The sequence below is a fragment of the Camelus dromedarius genome, chromosome X (genome assembly GCF_036321535.1).
Source record: "Camelus dromedarius isolate mCamDro1 chromosome X, mCamDro1.pat, whole genome shotgun sequence".
Classification (NCBI taxonomy): Eukaryota; Metazoa; Chordata; class Mammalia; order Artiodactyla; family Camelidae; genus Camelus; species Camelus dromedarius.
In genome coordinates, this window is record NC_087472.1 from 22,463,631 (window position 1) to 22,481,514 (window position 17,884).

Below are 17,884 nucleotides of genomic sequence, written 5' to 3' on the forward strand. Positions count from 1 at the left end.
GATGCTTCCATATCTTGGCAATTATAAATAATGTTGCTCTTAATAGCAGGGTGTACGTATCTTTTTGAGTTAATTCTTATTTTGTGGTTGGCTTTATTCCTTTGATAACTATGTAAGTTTAAAAAGCTAAAGCTCTAAACATTCTTAGAAACAATGAACAGTATATACATGTAAATTTTAAAATACATGTGCAGTAAAAAAAAAAAAAGATCTATCAAGCCATGAAAGGCATAGAAGAAACTTAAAAGACACATTACTAAATGAAAGAAGCCAGTCTGAAAAGGCTACAAACTGTATGATTCCAACCAAATGTCATTCTGGAAAAGGCACAGCTACAGAAACAATAAAAAGATTGTGGTTTCCAGGGGTTTGGGGAGAGGGAGGGAGGGAGGAATGAATAGATGGAGCACAAGGGATTTTTTAGGGCAATGAAATTATTCTGTGTGATACTATAGTGGTGGCTACATGTCATTATGCATTTGTCAAAACCCGTAGAATGTACAACATCAAGAGTGAACCCTAATGTAAACCATGGACTTTGGTTGATAGTAATGTGCCCTTGTTGGTTCATCAATTGTACCAAATATGCCACACTGATGAGGGATGTTGAGGGTAGGGGAGTATGTATGTGTGGGTGGGGAGGGCTATGTGGGAACTCTATTTTCTGCTCAGTTCTGCTGTAAACTTGAAACTGCTCTAAAAAAATAAAGTCTATTTTTTAAAAAAGATACATACACTCCACTGTTAACAGCAACATTATTTATAATTACCAAGATATGGAAGCATTGTAAGTGCACATCAATAGATGAATGGATAAAGAAGATGCAGCATATATATGTGATGGAGTATAACTCACCCATAAGAAAGGAGAATACTTTGCCATTTGCAGCCCTTCATTCACTTTTTTTTTTCCACTTCAAAAACCAGAATTTTATAACTGGCATAAACATTTCCATTGCATCAAAAACAACAAAATACCTAGAAATAAACTTAACCAAGGAGGTTACCTATACTGTGAAAACTATAAAACATTGATGAAGGAAATTGAAGATGATACAAAGAAATGGAAAGATACCTTGTGTGTCATCACAAGATATTTCATCATAGTATTTATCAATGAAAGAAAATGAAGAGTTATTAGACTCTAAATATAATTTTAACTATTGAAAATTTTGGAATGATTATAAAATAATCTCTCTTGTGTCTCTTCCTTCCTTCTTTTTTTGGTCATTCCTTATTTTACTCTTTTATTTTTTCATGTCTCTTCTTATAAGGGCACTAATCCTGTTCATGAGGGCTCTACACTCAGGACCTAACCACCTCCCAAAGGCCCCACCTCCTAATATCATCATATTGAGGATTAGGGCTTCAATATATGAATTTTGAGGACACACACACATTCAATACATAGCAACTATTCACAGTTCACATGGCCCCACCCAACCTCAAAGAGGCCAGGAGGTGAAACCCTATGATGTGCCAAGGAGAACCAGAAAAACTTGGTTAACAGCACTAATTTCTACAACTGTACTGGTTTACAACATTTCATATTGGCAAGTGGGTGGTTGTTCCTTACCAAAAACAATGACATTAGTAAGTGATTTCTCAGTATTATTGTGCCTGACCTTACAAAAATCCAATATGAAAAATGTAAATTACTAAACCAGATCAAGTGTGGGTTATTTATTCACAGTGTATGACTCATTTAATTTATAAAAGGATTCAGCTTAGAATCTCCTTAAAACTTTGAACTTTTTTTTTTTAACACAGGTGAACGTTTATTTAGAGATCATTTACTCAAGATTTCTGCAACCATTGTGTTGACACTTAGGTTAACTCTTATCACACACCTTTGAATTTTTACTGTACATTGCTTATATCTCAGTGTTTCTAGTGCATAACATATAAATGAATGCACAGGTTCTCTGGGATGATTTGTAAAGGTCCATGGTTAGTCAAACTCAAGAAGAGTGAAGGGCACATTAAAATCAAAACTGTGACATTAATTGTACAGAATAAGAAATCCACAAGGGTAAGACAGGAGTAATCTCTTCCTCCAGATGTAAAGCGCCCCTTTTTCTTTTCAGAAGTGGCTGGTGGGATTCTCCAAGGAGACTCAGTAGTTGACATATTTACACATTAAAATAAATAACAGGACCTGGGAAGAAATTTTATTCCCACAGCAAAGTTGTTATAACAGTAACCCAATATTGAATGTAAATTGGTACAGTCACTATGGAGAACAGTATGGAGGTTCCTTAAAAAGCTAAAAATAGAGATACCATATGATCTAGCAATCTCATTCCTGGGCATATATATTGGGAGAAAACTATAATTCAAAAAGATACATGCACCCCAACATTCCTAGCAGCACTATTTACAATAGCAAAGACATGGAAGCAACCTAAATGTCCATGGACAGATGAATGGATAAAGAAGATGTGGTATATGTATGTATGTGTGTATATATATGTATGTGTGTGTGTGTGTGTGTGTGTGTGTGTGTGTGTGTGTAATGGAATATTATTCAGCCATAAAAAAAGAATGAAATAATGCCATTCGCAGCAACATGGATGGACCTTGAGATTATACTAAGTGAAGTAAGTCAGACAGAGAAAGACAAATCATACATGGTATCACTTCTATGTGGAATCTTAAAAATTGATACAAATGAACTTATTTATAAAACAGAAATAGACTCACAGACACAGAAAACAAACTTACGATTACCAAAGGGAAAAGGTGGGGGGGAGGGATAAATTGGGAGTTTGGGATTAACATATACACAGTACTATATATAAAATAGAAAACCAACAAGAATCCACTGTATAGCAAAGGAACTATACTCAATATCTTGTAATAACCTATAATGGAAAATTATATACACACACACACACACACACACACACACACACACACATATATATATCTGAATCACTTTGCTGTACACCTGAAACTAACACAACATTGTAAATCAACTATACTTCAATAAAAATAAATACATAAATAAAATAAATTTAAAACAAAGGAGAGATAAAAATAAGAGTTAATGTTCACCCTGGGGTAAAAAAAAAAACCAATATTAGCATATGGCCGTGCATTTACTCAAGAGGACCCCACACCTCTAATTAAACAAGGGCAAGAGCACACTTCTGCTCCAGTTACCTTTGCCAGTGAACCTCAAAATCTTCATCAACCTTCCTGCACACAAACTTTTAGTCAGCTCCTGGGGCAGCTGCTTATCAAGTGTTAAACGTGCTGGGCCAGCAAAGTTGGAGGCCTCAAAAGTGGTAGAAAACTTGGCACCAGTCCTCATGGAATTGGCATCCCACTTGAGAGAGACAGACGTGACATTAAGAAAAATCATATGAATCACTATGTTGTGCACTTGAAACTAACATAGTGTTGTAGGCCAATTATACTTTTTAAAAAAAAATCTCTGTGATGCAAGAGGCAATGGCTGTGACACTGAGGACCCAAAGATGAAGAGGAAAAGCTGTAGGTAGTATAAATGAATAATTATACTAGAAACTGATTCCTGCACATCTTTATGACAACATTTATTATGTTGTGTTGAAATTTTCTTAAAAAATTAAGTACAAGTATGAAAAAAAAAACCAGCCTCCAATTACACAGACAATACCACTAACCCACCAGGAACATGAGCACCACCACTACCCTATTGCCCCATCCTCCAACCCCTGAACCTGGCTGCTTTGCCCTGCATGTATCTGGAAGACTGTGCTGCAAGTATGCATCAATTAAACAAGAAGGTCAGTGGGAGCTCCTTCCCAGTAAAAACCAGCAATTTCTTTGGAGTCTGAGGTACCAGGAGAATCCTGACATCAGGAGATAAAGAATGTCTGACATTCATTCATTCCTTTACTTAGTAATTCATTAACAAAAATATATGAACACCCATTAATTGCTAAGCCATATGGTGGGCATTGGACAAGACAGGCATGGCCTCTGCCCTCATAGAGCTCACATCCTGGTGAGGAAGACAAGTACACTGCCTTCTCTCTGGAGGGTGGGGAGAGCCCCATGTGGCAGATGACCTCACCAGTGCTGACCATAAAGTTCCAGACTGTGTGATGGAGATTACTTTTCTGGTGAAGGTCAAAATTAAAATTAGGCTAGGTATTAAATCTGTGTTTGGTATCGTGGGCCTTAGCACCAGTGATGCCATTTTGAGCCTGGAGGTTTTCTTTTTAACAAGGTCTTGGAGAGCCTTGGAAACCATGGAATCAGAATTTGGACTTTATCCTAATGGCAGTAGGACTGGGAGTGAATTTTTTTTAAAGACAAATGGCTCCTTCCTCTCCACAGTGTAGCACAGGCTTGTATTCTATGACTAAGAACCATACATTTCCACTTACATCTTATGACACAATAACTTGCAAGACAGGGAAAGAGTCTCAGTTGTGTAGGTCTGTGGTAGAGACTTCTCACACTCATTGATGTCTGGTTTTCCTCTCCTTCCAAACACGTAGGAAGTTACACTTCTCTGTCCATCATGAACTTGGTCAGGGCCATGTGACAAGTTTGGCCAGTGTCTTGCAGGCTAAAGTGGCAGTACCACTTCTGGAATGGAGTATTTAATTGCTTGTGCAAGATCCTCAAACTTTCTTTCTTCCCATGTTACATCAGTCAAGTTTAAACAACCACATGTTTAAGACGGTACAATTATTGGATGGTGAAGTCCCCATCAGTCTGGATGGCACAGTTACCACAGAGAGGTACAGTTGTGCTAGAAAGTCCCTCAGATCTATATAGAATATGAGGGAAAAATAAATCTTTGTTGCATTAAGGTGCTAACATTGAGAGTTACTTGTTACCATATCTAGAATATCCTCAAGTAATTGTACCTACAAACTTGGAGGGACAGGAGGAGGCAGGTGACCAGATTTAACCAAATTGTCCGTTCTTCTCCTCTGCCTAAGAGGAAGCTGTCTCCTGCCCTTCCTCCCTCCCCTCATCCTTCTTTCTGATGGAATTTCTATTATACACAGACACTCTCAACTCCATTTCCCATCTATACCCAGTATACAAACTTTCTCATGTTAAAACAAGTTGTTCTAAATCTCAGTATTTTAAGATGCTTCTTTGAAACACCCTGTACTTCTATCAAATAATAAATAAAAACTTGCTGGACAGTGAGTGCTAATTTTCAAATTTAAAAACCACTAGAGAGCCCCTTCAAGTCCTACCCTCTTCCTTATTCATAAATTCAGTGTCTCTTTGATGTGTTAAAACATCTCAGCTTGGGCATCTTAGCCAGTCAACACACAAGACCGAAAAATGTAAAGCTAAACACTTGACTCCATTGTACTAAGGGCAGTCAACCAAAGTGACTGCAGTTTTGGCATGTACTGGTAGAATGGAAAAAGCATCGTTGGAGTAAAATATTGCCACAGAGGTACCTGCTTTTTATAAGCAAATGTGTTGGCAAGACCTATTCAGCAACAGGCAGCTTTTATGAAAGGCAGCATTGTAGGTCATCAACTTTTGTTCCATTTAAACTGTCAAGGTTGGAAAGAGGAAAGATGGGGAAAGGATTCAGTTGGAATCTGCCTGTTAAATGATGGAAACTTAATAAGGTGCCTAGGATGAATTTTGAGGCCTAGGAATTTTTTGAAAATATTGGTGGATAAAAGTTGAGAAGGTTGTTATTTGCAAGATACAAGCACTGAGCTTGGGAATGGGAATGTGAATTCATCTTTAGTTCAAGCTGCTGCTTTTGTAGGAGAGGCTGGGGAGAACTCTTGAATGGGCCCTTTAGTTCCATACATGCAAAGGAGGTAATGATATTTTGTTCTTAAAGGAAACTATGAAGCAACCTGTATGAAGATGTCTTTAGACTGACAAATGGAGTTCTGTTTGGTAATATAAATTGTTGCAAAAATTGTTAGATGTAGTTAAACTAAAGTTACCTTATGTTTCTGCAGAGTTTTGTTTTTTGTTTTTGTTTTTGTTTTTTTTGCCCTGGGGAACTGTCCTTTGCCTTAAAACTACTGCTTATTCTTGTGGAAATATGTCATCCTCTGTTTGAGTGATCACATACAGGGGATGAGAAACTGAGCCTGAGAAATGGCCTTCACCTTGCAGAAGAGATAGAAAATAAAACAGGATGGAATTAAATGCTAGCTTCCTAATTACAGTCATTGAGAGCTAGATTATTTGGACAACCTTCCTACTGAAAGCAATGGAAAACACTGGATACAGTATAAAAATTGCCATCTTAAAAGTATAAAAGACCCAACAAGACAGTGTGGAATTACCAGGCCACCAAAAAGGTGAATAAGAACAAAAGCAACTTTTTTTCTGAGAGTTTTTGACAGTCCCCCAAATTTTGAATTTTCTCTTTGAAAACTTACAGAACAAGTAGCAGCAGGATAGAAGTCAAAGCCCAGGTCCTTCACAAACAGGAGATCCTCCACAGAATAAGCTGGGACCCCAAAGTGCTACACCCTCAGGGAAATAGTGAACTAGAATTGAGACAGTCCTTACATGGGATTACAGCCCAAGGCGGATTCTCTGGGTCATTCAGAGAACTTCAATCCTTGTACTAGACTTAAAGCAGAGCCATACTGCTGGTACCCCCAAGTGCTTAACAGAGCTAAATCCATATCCTTTTTGGAGGAAGTCACCTTTACTCTTGATCTCAAATTATTCTTACAAAAAAATTTTAAATACAGTGTGCAACACACAGTCAAAGATGTCCAAGTATACAAGGAAACTAGACTCCAAGAGCAAGAATAGGTAGAAATAACCAGCAAAATCAATAATGCATTTTAAACAGAGAAGTCGTCAATGAAATACACAGAAATGCAAGAAAAAAAATGCTATTAAATAGACTGTAAAAGGGGCACTTGTCTATAGCAGGAGAGCTAAAACAAAAGGCAGAGCATCACCTTGTTTGATCCCAGCTAGAAACATGCATATCAGGTGACTCAAATTTTTTGCCACTCTACACATGTCTAGGAATGCCCACAAAAGTGCCACAAGTATTGATTTTGGGGTTTCAAATAAATTTTAGTAAGTAGGTGAATTTGCAAATATGAAATCCACAGATAATGAGGACTGACTGTTTTTAATTAGAGGTTCAACGAGAGAGGTGAAAAAGATTGGACAAAAACAATATTCAGGAAGAAAACGACCAAGAATTTTCCAGAACCTATGAAGGACGGCAATAAACAGATTAGAGAAACCCAGTGGTTCCTGAGGAGAATACATACAAAGAAACCCACTTCACACATCACAGACAGGACAACTAAATGCAATGTATGATCCTGTGTTGGTTCGTGGATTTTTTAAAAAATGTGTAAAGGACATTATTGGAATAATTGGAGAAATTTAAATGTGGACTTAATATTTGGTAATAATATTGTATTAACATTAACATCCTATAATAATTATTTGTGGTTATATAGGAGAATGTCTGTTCTCAAGAGATACATATTGAAGAAATTAAAGTGTCATAATATCTGCAGTGTACTCTTAATTGGTTTAGTATTAACAAGAAAGAGAAAACGAGGAGGAAGAAAAGGAGGAGGGGGTAGGGAGGAAGAGGAGAGGGAGGAGGTCACAGAAAAGGGGAGGGAAAGAAAAATGAGAAAAAGAAAATGTAGCAAAACGTTAACAGTCAGTGAATCCAGGTAAAGAGTATACAGGTGTTTATTTTCCAATTCTGTCAATTTCTCTGTAGTTTTGACAATTTTCAAAATTAAAGGAAAACCTTATACAAACAAGAACAATAATAAAATAAAGCAAACATTTGATTTTGAGTGAAAAAGGGAACAATACGATAGTAATGATGACATTATTCATTTTTTTATATAAAATTTTCGGTAATTCCAAGTTTACAATTTGAGATGAAATAAAGACATTTTTAGACAAGCAAAACTTGAGAGAGCCTGCTACCAAGAGGCTCACACTAAAGGAAATTCTAAAAGACATACTTCAGGCAGATGGAAAGTTATTCCAGATGTAAAAGCTGAGATTTAGAAAGAAATGAAGAGGAAAACAAATACGTATGTAAATGTAAGTGAATATTGACTATATAAAACAATATTAATGACTTATGGAAATTTGGGAAAATTAAATAATGATATTTAATAACAGGATACATTTATCCCAATAAGAAAAACACAAGCTAATTTCAATAACAGAACCAAGTATGCCGTAGTTGGATATAGTCATGAGGTATAGTGAATATCAAATATGTGTATTGGAAATTTTTAGCATATCAACATGTTTAATGTATTATAAAAGGAAGAGCTAAAAGAGGAAAGTTTAAAATACAAAGGTTTTAGAATTAATATCATGTGAAATAAATTTCATTTTAAGTATGAGTCTCCAGAGAACGCAAATCTTTTTTTTAGATTTTTTTTAACATTTTATTTTGACGTAATTTCAGACTTACAGATTTCAGACTGACTTCAGAATTCAGACTGCAAGAATATTAAAAAAAACCAAACAAACCCATATACCTTTCACTCAGATTCCCCAGAGCAGATGTATTGCCACACCTCTCTCTTTCTCTCTCTCTTTACGCACATACACAAAGATAACTACAAAATATCCATATGCTTGGAGATTTTGAAATAGACTTCCAAACAACTCAAAGATAAAAAAGGAAGAAAGAAATCATAAATTATAATAAAATAAGAAAATATATTGAACTGAATGATTGCAAAAATTCTAAGTATCACCTCTTGTGGGATTGTCTCACCAACAAAATTAAACAGATATTGGTATTTTGCCTTATTTGCTTTACATCTTTATTTATAGTTTAATGTTTTCTTTGTAAAAAATAAAATATTACACATATATCCTTTTACCTCCTTTCCTTCCCAGAAGTAATACTGTCCTGAAATTGGTGTGTATCTTTCCCGGGTATGGTTTGCACTTTTACTACAAATAAATGCACTCATAAACAATGAATAAGTTTGTAATGTCATCTTTTTAACTTGTAAGAAATACTGCTTATAGCTAACTTTTTGAGCCTTAAATATTAGAATGAAGCACATTAAATTTGATAATCAACATTTGATCATCATTTTCCTGTAAACAAGACAATTTTGATAATCATTTTTCTATAAAAGACAATTTTACATAGCTCAGCGTAATATATATATGTGTGTGTGTGTATGTGAAAGGCTGAAAATCAATTAAAACAAAAATCAAAGTGCAGAAGAAAGATAACAACAAAAATAGAGACTAGTGACATAGAAACTATATATAAAATAGAGAAAGTCAACAAATCTAGTTTTTTTGAAAAGATTAATAAAATTGGCAAACTTTTGGTGGAAGGAAAAAAGAGAGAAGACATAAATAAGCAAGACAACACCAGAGATGAAAAGTGGATTGATTTCATGCATATGCTGAAAGTATTTTTAAAAAATAAGACAAAAGTTACTGGAACTGACTCAAAAAGAATAGAAAATAGAAAGTCTGAACAGATCTATAACAAGTAAAGAAATTGAATCAGTAATCAAACATCTTCCAATAAAGAAAAGCCCAGGACCAGATGTCTATACTGGTGAATTCTACTAAACATTTAAAAAATCATTCACACCAACCCTTTTCAAACTCTCCCTCACAAAGAAAAGAAAGAGAATAAAAATTAAATACAAAAAAAAAGGAAAAAAGAAAAAGAAGTAGGGGGAACACTTTTTAGCTCATTCTTGAGACCAACGTTACCCTGACACCAAAGCCAAAGACATCACGAGAAAGGAAAACTACAAACCACTATCCTTTATAAATATAAATGTAAAAATCCTCAAGAAAATACTAGCAAAGCATATTCTGCAGCATATTGAAAGGATTATAAACCATGATCAAGTGGGATTTGTCCCAGCACGTGCTAGGTAATTTAACGTAAGAAAATTAATCAGTGTAGTAATGCACCCCATTAATAGAATGAATGGAAAAAATCTACACAATCATCTCAATTGATGCAGAAAAAGAATTTACAAAGTTTAACACCCTTTCAGGATACAACACTGAGAAAAGTAGGAATAGAAGGGCACTTTCTCAACCTGACAAAAGGCACTTAGGAAAAATTCACAGCTGACATCATACTCAATGGTGAAAGACTGAAAGCTTTCCTCCTCTAAGTTCTTAAGTTCAGGAGCAAGATAAAGATGTCTCTTTCTCCACTGCTATTCAACATTGTACTGGAAGTTCTAGTCAGGTCAACATGGCAAAAAAAAAAAAAAAGGAAAATTGGAAAGGAAGAAGAAAAATTTATTCACAGATGACATAATCCTACATACAGAAAATTACAAAGACTACAGACAAATCTCCTTAAGCTAATAAGTGAATGCAGCAAATTTGTAGAATAAGATCAACATCCAAAAATCAATTGTATTTCTATATACTAGCAATGAACAATCCAAAAAGGAAATTAAGAAAACATTTGCATTTACCATGGCATCCAAAAGAATAAAATACTTAAGAATAAATTAAACCAAGGAGGTCAAAGACTTATGTACTGAAAACTGCAAAACAGTGCTGAATGAAATTAAAGAAGACCTAACTAAATGGAAAAATACCTCATATTCATGGATTGGAACACAATATTGCTTTAAGATGTCACTACTACCCAAAGTGATCTACATATTCAATACAATCCCTATCAAAATTTCAATGACCTTTCTTGCAGAAATGGAAAAGCCAATTCTCAAATTCATATGGAATTGCAAGGGACCCTGAAAAGCAAAAACAATCTTAAATAAAGTTGGAGGACTTACACTTCCTGGTTTCAATACTTACTACAAAACTACAGTAATCAAAAATAGTGTAGTACTGGCTTAAGGACAGACATATAGACCAATGGGATAGAATTGAGAGTACAGAAATAAACCCATACATCTATGGCCAGGTGATTTTCAACAAGGGTACCAAAACCATTCAATGGGTAAAGAATAATTTCTTCATCAACTGATGCTGAAACAACTGGATAGACATACGCAAAAGAATGAAGTTGGACCCCTAACTCACACCATACATGAAAATTAACTCAGAATGGGTCGACGACAAATATAAGAGCTAATACCTTAAAATTTTTAGAAGGAAACCTAGGAGTAAATCATGTTCATTAGCAATGGTTTCTTAGATATGACACCAAAAGCACAAGCAACAAAAGAAAAAAACAGATAGTTTGGACTTCATTCAAAATTAAAAACTTTGTGCTTCAAAGGATGTCAGGAAAAAAGTGAAAAGAGACCCTAAAGAATGAGAGATACATATTTGCAAATCATACATCTGATAATGGTCTCATATTCAGAATATATAAAGAACTCTTACAATTCAACAACAAAAAGAAAACAACCGAACTGAAAAATGGACAAAGGACTTGAATAGACATTTATCCTAATAAGATATACAAATGGCCAACTAGCATATGAACAGATGCTCAACATCTTTAGTCATAAGGGAAATGAAAATCAAAACCATAATGAGATACTGCTTCACACCCACTAGGATGGCTATTTAAAAAAAGAAACAAAGTAACAAGTGTTGGTGAGTATGTGGAGAAATGGGAACCCTCATACATTGCTGATGATAGTATAAGATGGTGCAGCTGCTGTGAAAACCAATTTGGTGATTTCTGAGTCAGTTAAACATAAAGATGCTATATGACCCATCAAATCCCCTCCTAGACATATACCCAAGAGAAGTGAAAACATTCACACATAGACATGTAACAAACCTTCATAGTAATATTACTTATAATAATCAAAAAGTAGAAATAAGCCAAATATTCATTGATAACTGGATAAACAAAATGTGGTATAGCCATATAATGGAATATTATTCAATCATATAAAGGGATGAAGTACTGAAACATGCCACAGTATGGGTGAATCTTGAAAACATTATGCTAAGTAAAAGAAACCAGACACAAAAGGTCATATATGATTCCATTTATGTGAAATGTCTAGAATTGGCAAATCTAAAGAGACAGAAACTAGATTTGTGTTTGCCAGTGACTTAGGGGAGAGAGGAATGGGAAAAGACTAATGGGTATTAGATTTCTTTCTGGGGTGATGAAAATATTCTGGAATTAAATAGTGATGGTTGTACAACATTGTGAATATATTTTTAAAAAACCACTGAAATGGTACACTTTAAAATGATTAAAGTGATGAGTTTTATCTCAATTTTTTAAAAAATCCCTAGGATCATTAATTCTGATTATGCTAGACATAACTACTGATCCAATATAGTATCTAGCACCTATTATATGCTCAATAAACATTTATTGAATAAATGCTCAAATGAGTAAATGAATAAATAGAAATTACCCATCAAGCATACTACATTGTAATCTCCATCAGGGCAGAGGTTTTTGTCTGTTCTGTGTTTTGTTCACTGCAGTATTTCCCAGTGCCTGTAACAGTACCTAGCACATAGTCAGTAGGGAATAAATATTTCCTAAAGGAATGGATAAAAGAGTTTTGCTGATTCTTATAGAGGCTATTGCCTGAGTGGACAGTAGTCCAGGGTCTGATCCTCACTTCTGGAGGTCTAGAAACTTGGTTCAGTGAGTGTATCAAGACTTGGTCAGTCTCTGCAGAACTCCTGCACACTAATCAAACTGGCAGGAAGCTCTTTTTTGTAGTAGGGTGCCTGGTGAAAGGAGTAACTTGAACAAATTATTTTTTTAAGTCAAAAATCTGCCATCTTCTTTCCTATGGAGGAGACATAGAAAATTCTGTTGGATCACATTCATTGAGGGAGAGTGTTTTGAAGAGTGCCTCTCTCTCAAAGGAGAGGTGTGGAGGTAGCTATTACTTTGAGTAAAGGGATAACAGGATCTTTTATGTCCTCACAAAGTCTCCCCTCCGGCATGCAGAGTGGGAAAGGAGGCCATAGAGCATAGAGCCTTCTGGGACAGAAGGGAATGAGAAGGGAACTGCTCACTTTCAGATTCTAAATTAGGGAAACCTGTCAAGTTAGACCCAACCACAAAGGCCCTTACCAAAGCAGTGCTCTGTTTCTCCACCCCCAGGTCAACATGATTATCAATCTTTTCAATTTTATCAATCTAAGAGACAAAAACGATCTTAATGTTGTATTAATTTTTATCTCTTTGATTACTAGTTAGGTTAAGCATTTTTATGTGTCTATTGGCCATTTGGGTTTTTGTTGTTTTTTTTTTAATGAGTTTCCCTTTCATGTATGTTGTGGAAATAAAACCACAGACTTGGAAATTCTGAAGTATGGCTTTTGTCATGGAGCAGCAGGCAAGAAATGAGAGGGATTAAGTGAGCACTAGCCAGAAACCGGGCAACTATCACATCCTCAGATCTTAGCACATCAGTTCTACATTTCTTTTTAAATGAGTACAAAGATCTATCTCCATGTCTTCTCAGGTATTCTTTTGAGATCCACAGGAAAGAGAAGCCCTTGTGTTCACAAGTAAACATGTTTCAAAAGGTTAATATACATTTGAAAAGCAGTTCAAGTTCAAAGCATTTTGCAAACAAGGGCACTCAAAATAAAGAAGGTAAAATATTCATCTGAAACAGAGATTCAGATATACATATTTGAGAAGAAAGAGAATGAGTCTTTGTCCAAAAAAACCCAAAAGAGATTAAAGAAATAAAGCATTTGAGGATCTTTAGTTGAATTTTTTAACATTTATAATACAGGACAAAGTTGTTTGGTTATGGAGAGACTAATCAAGTTATCAATATCTACTGGCCATTTTCTAATTCTGGCGTTGGGCTTTTTCTTACTGATTTAAAAGAGCTCTTTATATATTAAGTAAATTTGCCCTTTAATGTAAATATTGTAAATATTTTCCACAGATCATTGCTTTTATTTTAATTTTCATGTACTATTAGGAAGCCAAAAATTTTTATGTAGCCAAATTTCTCAATCTTTTTATTTCTGAGTTTAGAATAATGCTTTAAAATATCTTTCCCATCTCAAGATTATCAAAATGTTTACCTATATTTTCTTCTAATATTTTTGTTTTAATATTTAAATCTTTGCTCCATTTGAAATTTATTTAGTATAAGGAATACAGTAGGGATCAGCTTTAATTTTTTTCCCCCAAAGGCTAACTAACCACTTGTTCCATCCTTTCTATGTTCATCTGAAATTCTACTTGTATCATATAATTAATATCCAAAGAGATTTGGGTCTGTTTCTGAACTCTTTATTCTGTCTGATTTATTAATTTTAAATGAAGTTCTGTTTTCCAGTTACCATTTTATTTCCACTCACTGCACTAAATAGTCCTTTCCTGATACTGTGGTATCTCTAAGAACAAGCCAGAAAACTTAGTAAGCATGAAGTGAGAATCAAAAGAAAGAGATGGGTTGAGGATATTTCATCCAGGCTATATGTACCTCTTTGCCCAACAAGAGAAAACACTTCTCTAATGATAAGTGGTATATAAAGCCCTTTTGTTATCTAGCTCTTGTCCCTTTCCAACATCATCTCTGGCCACTTTTCATCCTCTCATCACCATTTGCCTAGAAGTTCCCAAAACATCTTGTCAATTCACATCTTCTTATCCTGCACTTGCTATTCATTCTGCCTAGCAGCCCTTATCTTCCTTGTCCAACAGGCAGATTTTATTCAATTATTTTTTTTCTGAAGTCAACAAATGTTTATTAAATGCCTGCAAGGTTACTGGGATGAGGCCATGATGCTAGACACACTGTCAAAGTCGATCTTCTCCATGATGTTCTTGGGCTTAATGCGCTCTTCCTGGCTACAGATGAAGATCTGGCCCAACTTGTCAGCGCTCCAGCTGTACTTGCTCATCCACACTTCAGCTGGCTGTGTCAGATCCCCAGGCATCTCGGCCAGCAGCCAGCGATCAATGTGCTGATAAGTGATGACCACCATGTGGCAGATAAATTTCTGGACAAAGTCTTCAAAGCCAGTTATATCTTCCAAGAGGTCCATATTTTCATTCAGGGCTTGCCAGAAGGCTTGGAAGTGGCAGGTCTCCAGCAGGTCTCCGAGGTACAAAATCTGCCAGATCAGCCGTTCTTCTTGGTGTGCCTGGTCCATCATACACTTGCACAGCGTGAAGTTGGTGTGGGGCAGGTTGGTGAGGGCCTTCAGCAGGATGTGGGTGGTGACCGTGGTCTGAAAGAAGGCTGGATTGAACTGATACAGCTTTAGGATAGCCAGGTTGGCTTCCAGATCGTAGGCATTCTCCTTGGCCTGGGTCTCCACATAGTGCTCCAGGGTGGCCAGATTCTCAGGACTGTACCTGTCAGTACCCTTGAGCAACTTGCCCCGTTTGCTCCATCTGCTCAAACATCACCATGACTCTGTTGCCTCCCACACCTGGGGTGAAGCCCTAGACCTGGCTGGCACGGACTCCTCGAGGACCGGAAAAGGCTACTCAATCCTTTTAAACCCAGTCACACATATAAATTGTCTGTCACTCCTTCCACCCCATGGTGCTTGTCCTCTAAAAGAGTGAACTCTTGAAGTCAGGGACTATCTTATTCATATTTGTATTTCCAGCGCCTAAAACAATGAGCACACAGATGTACACAAATGTTCAACTAATGTTTGTTGAGTGAAAAAGTTCATTCAAATCATGCCAATGTTTCCACTGTTACAGGTGTTTTTATATGACCCTGAGGTAGTTTGTATTCAGCAGTTTTTCAGAAAAATGTTTGCTTCAACCAGTACATCACTGCTTCTCTCCCCAACCCATTGGTCTGAACTGGGCATTGGTGAGGGTGGGGACAAAAGAGGAAGAAAGGGGGAGGGGAAATGAGTAGTTCAGCAGAACCATATTAGACAGTATCAGTGGAAGATAATAGAATTCTATTTCCATGTGTATTTTTCTGAATTCATTGCTTGTGTAAAACAAGGCATACCATAAATGCAGCAGGGTAACGATACTGTAGTAGCAGAGTATTGAAATTGTAATAATGAAATTAAGTTAGATGTGGTGCTGCTTTGATTTGACAAATATTAAAAAATAATTGAACTGTTTTCTTATACTGATAGGCACTTCATGGTATAGTTTGGAAACTGGAGACAGTTTCTCTCATACAATAATGTCCATTTGGGTCCAAAGAGACCTTTATTTGCATGAACTACATTTCTAAAAAATAAAAATTTTAGTGACAAATGTGAGTTTTAAAGTCTCAAAATTTTACTAATAACATGACTGACATAGAAAAGTGCTTATGCATTCAAATCCCTTCTCTCCAGGGACAAGTCATTTTAATCTCATTTATATACACAGTCCTTGGAGTCAATTGTATGATAAAATGACAAAGTTTGACTTGAATTTTGTTAAACTGTTCGCTGTGTGATTTTTTAATCTTAATATTTCACTTTAAATTTTTTCCTCTTGATTTATCAGCATATTGTCCACCATCTCGAACTACTGTCTAATTTTATAGAAACAAAAGAAGGTGAGGCTAGTACCAGGTGATGAAGACATGGTTGATTCATGTTAAAATTAGCAATGAAAACTCCATAATTCATTCTCTTTCTCTTAAACATAGTTCTTAGAAGTGGAATATACTGAGTCTTCCTTAAAACCTCATATATTTACTTTGCATGACCTTTTCTGATGGTATTTTCCCAGAATGATGGAGGAAAAAGGAAGGTTTGTCTGGATAAATTGCTTTGAACAAAGTGAATGCAGGAAATCCAGCCACTGAGTTATTTCCACCCTCTGATGATTTGTTTGGAACAACTGAGGAGGTATGAACAGTAGCTTTGTATATTTCACTTTGGCAGAGGTTCAGTCTCCACCACTGGTCTTATCAGCCGACATTAATCGGCAGGTGGCTAGGATGTCATGGAAGAGAAGGGAAGCAGTGTGATGTGGTAGTGGTAAGCCTCTCTAAGACATGGTGCTCACAGTCTGTTTTGACTTTCTATCTTGATCTATTAAAATGTGCTGTTTACACTGTCACAGAATAAACAGAACCATGACTTATATTTTACCAACCTTACCCCACTCAACATCTTTTATGTGGGTAATCTGATCTCATTAAACTGAGAGACATTCATGCTAATCCCTGATGTCATCACCATATCTTATAACAAATACTATTGAACACCTTGGCCAGGGTTGGTTAATAATACCCCAAAGCAAGGACTCTAATAAAGAAATTTCCTGGCATCAGGTCAGCCAAGAGGCTACACAGATGACTGGCTCTTCTGATGGAGTTAGAGTGTCTTGAGGCTCCTGTTTTCCTCAATACCTTCCCTAATCCTGATCCTTCAGTCAATGGAAGATTTATTCACAGGATTCTGCAAGAATGAGGGAAGTTGGTATGAGTATAAGCCTTTATAAGAGTTTACAAAGAGAACAGAGGATCTAATCTTTGCCATTAAGATTTTTACAGACACTTTCTGGGAACTGAAGTTGTTAGGGGAGCCTTCAGAACTCTTGGCAACAACCTGAGCTAAGGAGGCAATTTCCAGTGGCCTCTCACCATCTCATTCTACACCTCACTATTCACTTCCACAGTCCCCCAAAAGGGGCTATCGCCCATACTCTGTACTCAAGATCTTCTCTGATTTCTTGTCAGAGTTTACCAGTCTCTAGGATAAGATAAACCAATCTATGCTAAGGTATTAATGCTTGATCATACAGTATTCCAAAGAGCAGATGCACTCAAATAGAGTACTCCAAATGGCATATGTTTTTACAAAAGGAATTTGTTTGTGGGGCGACGTCCATAAAAATGACCAGGGGAGATGAGAGTGTATATTTTGGCCCATATGCCCTTCCATAGTCCCTACAGTCTTCATGTTATATAAGATAAAACTAATGCCAGTATGCATTTGCACCATTAATAAAATGGACCTTGAATAAAAAGATAAACAAAAAGTTTTAATTCTAGACATGAACTCCATTAGAACTTAA

At 36.0% G+C, this 17,884-nt stretch overlaps 1 pseudogene across 1 annotated transcript; it reads right to left on the reverse strand.

Moving 5' to 3' along the window:
* Positions 1-14,618: 14,618 nt before the first annotated feature.
* On the reverse strand, positions 14,619-15,304 carry LOC105098884 (eukaryotic translation initiation factor 3 subunit K-like; annotated as a pseudogene). Its single transcript, XR_004134705.1, has one exon. The product of XR_004134705.1 is annotated as a eukaryotic translation initiation factor 3 subunit K-like (transcript).
* Positions 15,305-17,884: the final 2,580 nt, after the last annotated feature.